Here is a 6,000-nt window from a genome sequence, read left to right on the forward strand (position 1 = left end):
AAATTTGCCACAAGATTTTTACTTTCCACTGAAGGTAACTACATTCATACAGTATATAATAAACTTTAAGAGAAAAAAGTTTCAAGGTAATTTACTGAAGTGTATTCCTTCCACACACATTTTATACTTATCCTAAAAGCCTCACTTTGTCCTAAAGGAAAGTTCGATGAATTTGGAGAGTCAAGAGATATACGTACTGTACTTTATCTTCTTATTGAAATACTTTCCAGCTCTCTCTTTTACTTTACTTTTTTACTTTTATCCTCTTCACCACTGATCGGTTCGTTGGTGGCCTGGGGTGATCGGTCACGTTTGTTATGCACTGTTGGCAAGTACTGGGCATACACTGGCTCTGAATGCTTTAGAAGCTATTTGTATTCACAAGTGATATGTGGTAGCTGGAGGACACAGCATTCACTTTCCTTGTTAGGTTCCTTTGTACTGTATAGGCCTTGGACACACGGTCAATTTGGCTCTGAATGGATGGGTACTGGTGCCTAATGTTTTCTGTATTTAGGAAAGTGAAGATAGTTGTGTCTAGTGTTGACCACATTGTGTATAGTGTACAGTATACCCCCTATGACTGGATATCTGTGTGGCAGTTCCTACAAAATTGGTGTAGATATGGTTATTCTACTGGTACTACTTGTAATGAGTTTCAGTTGTACAGAGTATATTGATTCCTCATTAGGGATTCAAATCTAGGACCAATGGACTGTCAACTCGGTCTTAAAATGTATGTACCATATCTTTGTATTTTTATTTTAGGGAAGTGAAATTTACATTTGAAGTATAAAACCTATACAATGACAGTCTTTTGTTAAGTGCCTTGAGTGACCTTATTTTTAATTTCTGTATTGTTTACTTAGTACTGCATCAAACATTTAAAATTAATCCTACTCAATACAAACATTTATTTATTAAAAATATATATACAGTAATTAAGAAAGAACCTTTTAGGAACGTTTTTACACCTAAGCAATAAAAATATATTTTTTGCAAGTGAAAAACACAAGTCCATTAAATTATGAAAAAAATTGGTACCTGTATGTGATGGCCCCACACAGTAAATACTGTAAGTGTACAATATACGTATCTGTATACGGTAAGGTTTTGCTGAACTTCTGGTGGTGACCGATCGCCCGGGCGGCTAGCGAGCCGACCTTTTGGTGAAGAATATAAAGGAAAAGAGACGTGACCGATCGCCCAAGCGGCTAACAAGTCGATCAGTGGCGAAGAGGATAAAAGTAAAAAAAAAATAAGTCTTATCTATTATGTCTATTAAAGTCATTGGTGTTAAAGATGCCGGTGGTCAGGGTGCCTTGAGATAGGATGAATGGATATTGACTAAATTTGCAAAACAACTACACTACATCATGCTTGGTTGCAAAGGTCTGGATACAACACACTATACTGTACCTGTATAGGTTGACAACCCTTTATCCGAAATTCCGAAAACCGAAAAGCTCTGAAAACCGAAAAAAATTTTGTGGGGTTATTTATTTATTTATTTTTTTATTTTTTTTTTTAGACAGGGATTAGCCCACCCGGGCCTGGGGGGCGAAAATGTAATAGTTATAATAATTATAATAATAATAATTATTCATAGTAAATAAAAATTTTAATAAAAATACACCAAAATAAAATAATATGATAACATTAATAATAATAATACTGTATATAATAATAAAAGTAATAAAACTACTGTACTGTAATAATAAAATAATAATAATAATAAAGAAATACAAGAATGAAAAAAAGATCACAGGTGAGAAACACGACCTAGACCTATGAATTATTTTTATTATTATTATTATTATTATTATTATAATTTTTATTATATTTTAGACCCCCCGGCCCTGATGTGGATCAGTGATCTATGCCCGGGTGGGCTAATACACATATATAAAAAAATAATAATAATAAAAAAAAAAATAACCATTCTGAAAACCGAAAAATTCCGAAATGCCTCTGGCCCCAAGGATTTCAGATAAGGGATTGTCAACCTGTAGTTGTATACTGACACTGTATACAAGGCAGCAGGCATGATGCCTGCACTGTTAGATGGCTGGGAGTTTTTCAAGCACAAACCAGCGACACTTAGACCAGGAAAAGAGTACAGTACTGTATCCGCCACATCCCCTGGGTACTACAAACAAAATGTAAAATGTTTTAATGAATTTTTCTGATTAGACTATTGATCAAGCTTTGTAATGACGTTTTAAATACAGTACACTATTCGTGTTAGTGTATCATTACATTATTTATGAACATGAATAATTTTATTACCAGGTGCTCATGATATTGTCAATTTATAATTCCAATTACTGTACATGCTTGGAAACTATAACTAATTCTCTGTAATTTTCTGAATATCTTAGGTATCCCTGATTTATGTGTCTCCCTGTAATTTGTAGGTGGCTTTAATTATACAGTATGTAGGCACAATATATATATATATATATATATATACACAGTAGACTCTCGCCAATAACGACTTCCACAATAATGTTTTCGACAATAACGGTAAGTTACAATAGATACCCATTTTCAATAACGTCTGGATTCTCTTGAATAACGGAAATTTCGCGGGAAGCGTCCGAGCGCATCAATGATAGTGCTTGTTTGCCGCCATGTTGATGACAGTTGTCCATTCCGCCTCACTCTCACACACGCTCAGTGGAATACAACGCTGCGCCCATGTGTGAGATTTTCGGCTCTATAACCAGTGGTTGTTAGGGTCGGTGAACAATAATGGCTTCCGCATTTTTGCCTGTGGGGGCTAGGGGAGGTGGTGGAGGGATTGATTTGCCACCTGAATGACTAGGAACTTTTAATGTGAGGAAATTGAACTGTCCTGAGTCTACAGTGCGAAATATTAAGAGAAACTTAGCGGAGACCAAGAAGAGTATTGCGCTGGCTAAAAATATTTCGGTAGTGATGGAAATGCGAGGCGAGCTATGAATGATAAAGGCAATAGAAACAGGTTGTTAGTGAAAACAGAGCAAATTCTTGTGAAATGGTTAGCTTGTAGAATGAAAGACAGTGCAAGTGTTAGCGGCCCTCAGATACGGAACAATCATTACACCAAGCACCTCAAAAACTCCTCCAAGCTAAGTGTTATATTACTCAAACTCTTTATTTTGATGATTGAATAACAATTCTTTTTATTTCAGCTAACAAAAAGTGTTAGGAGGGCTTCAAGGGGAAAAAATGGGTGAAATTCTTGTGGTGGCGGCACCAATAAACCCTTTTTACATGTATTTTAATGTCACACAAATAACGTTTTCGCTAATAACGGTGTTTTTCAGGCACCTATTAAACGTTATTGGTGAGAGCCTACTGTGTGTGTGTATGTATATATATATATATATATATATATATATATATATATATATATATATATATATATATATATATATATATATATATATATATATATATATATATATATATATATATATATATATATATATATATATATATCACTCTGTATATTCTGCAATTACTTGTACAACTTTGCCAAAAGTTTCCTATATGACATTCCAAAATTTTAATCTTGAGACTACCTAAACCAGCGTCTGTGTTGACTTATTGGTAATTGGTAAAGAATAACGCACGCTGTACCAACAACTACTTATTGAAATACGACGGTATACCATTAATAAGCAGAAACATACAACTATAAGTGTAATGTACATTTCAATTTATATTAATTAATGAATAATAAGTAATTAGGTGAAGTATTCTTTATATTGAGCGCAATTTGTATAATATTTACTGTAAACTGGAAGCCACGATTTTTTTACACTAATCCTGTGACCTTCTGATAGGCTGAGTGAAAGGATGATATTTTAAAGCTAAAAAAAAAAAAACTTCACTTAACTTGCCCGAAGTATACTTTCCTTGATTCTTAAGAAACAACTTTTTAACTTTTATCCTCTTCGTCACTGATCGGCTTGTTAGCTGCTTGGGCGATCGGTCACGTCTCTGATTACTTTTCCTTTTCATTTATCTTCTTCACCAAAAGATCGGCTCGCTAGCCTCCCTGGCAATCGGTCACGTCTCTGTCACGCACTGTTGGCAAATACTGGGCATGCACTGGCTCCTGAATGTACCTGAACCTGCTCCAGTGTTGGTCAAGTCTTGTCTTGAAAGAGCTCACACTCAGTGCCGTCACAACACTCTCTGGTAGATTGTTCCAAGAGTTTACAACCCTCACTCCGAAAAAGTTTGCCCTCACGGTTTTCTGGACTTGTGGCTTCCTCAATCTTGAAATGTGACCCCTTGTGGGGCGAGCGTCCGCCAGCTCCAAGTAAGGACACTCAACTGAGTAGTGCCCCCTGAGATGCTTATACACCTCAACTAGGTCCCCCCTTGCCCGTCTGTAGTATAAGCATGGCAAGTTCAGGCGCTCCAATCTCTCAGGGTAGCTGAGGTGCCGAAGTGCAGGCACCAGTCTGGTGGCCCTCCTTTGAACATTTTCAACCAACTGACAGTCCCTAGCATATCTCGGGGACCAGACGGGGTGACAGTACTCTAGATGTGGAAGCACTTCACTCCTGAAGATCGTTACGAGGGACGGACCGTCTAGATATCTGAACGACCTTCTTATAAGACCCAATAATTTATTTGCCTGATTTACCTTCTTCTCGCAATGGCCCGAGAACTTCAGCTCATTGTCAACATACACACCTACTGTAGGTCCTTCTCACACAGTCTCAACTAGTGCAGTTTCTTCATCCCGTTGGGACATATGATGCGCTTCCTTACCGTTGGTACGCCCCAGGTGCATCCTTTTACACTTCGTGACATTGAATCTCAGCAGCCATTTCTTCGACCATTCCTGGAGCCCACAGAGGTCCTTCAGCAGTTCTTCACAGTCCGCTTGGTTCTTAATTTCCCGAAATAACTTGGCATCATCGGCAAACATTTGTATGGAGGAGTGTACAACGTCAGGCATGTCATTTATGAAACAAACAAACAACAGCGGGCCCAATACACTGCCCTGTGGTACCCCACTTGTGACAGGTACAGATGACGATTTCGTGCCATTAATCACCACGCACTGCTTGCGGTCATGTAGAAAGTCTTCTATCTACGCTAGGACATTTCCCCGAATTCCGTACCCTTCCAGTTTGATTTTCAGCCTTTCGTGGGGTACACTGTCGGAAGCCTTGGCAAAATCTAGGTAAATATTGTCGATATTACCACCCCGTTCCAGAATATGGGTCCAAATATCCAATACCTTGAGCAATTGTATTAAGCAGGAGCGCTCCGGCATAAAACCGTGTTGGCAATCTTTTTTACAAGATTGTTTCGTATTAGATGTTCCATTGCGGCATCTCTGATAATACTCTCAAGTACTTTACATATTATGCTGGTCAGGCTCATCGGTCTATAGTTGTTCGTGGAGTGACGATCGCCCTTCTTGAAGATAGGACTCACAGAAGCCACTTTCCATTCACTGGGGACCATTTGTTCATCCAGGCATTTACAAAACAGGATCTTCAGGGGCTCTGCAAGCTCATTGCACAACTCTCTTAGCACTCTAGGATGCACCATGTCAGGTCTGGGACTCTTATGGACCTTTAGCCTGGACAGTTTATTTCTAATACCCTCTTCTGTGAACACAATGTGGGTCAGTGCTGTGTCGAACCGTCTGTCCTCAAACGCAGGAAGGTTAGTTGCATCCTCTCTTGTGAACACCGAGGAACAGAAGCTGTTCAATTCCTCAGCTTTATCCTGGTCAGAATCTGCATAACTACCATCCACCAGCCTCAGGTCTGATATTCCTACTCGCGTTTTCAATTTCGACTTTGCATAGCGATAAAACACCTTTGGGTTTGACTTGACCTCGCTTGCAACCAGCCTCTGGAACTCCTTTTCAGCCCTCCTACACTCTATCTTTGCTTGGTTTCTGGCTCTTGCATACATCCTCCAGTCTTGCTCATCGTTTGACCCAACCCACATCTTGAATTTCTGGGTTTTCTTCTTAAT

This window comes from Homarus americanus, unplaced genomic scaffold (assembly GCF_018991925.1).
Source record: "Homarus americanus isolate GMGI-L3 unplaced genomic scaffold, GMGI_Hamer_2.0 scaffold39155, whole genome shotgun sequence".
Taxonomy (NCBI): domain Eukaryota; kingdom Metazoa; phylum Arthropoda; class Malacostraca; order Decapoda; family Nephropidae; genus Homarus; species Homarus americanus.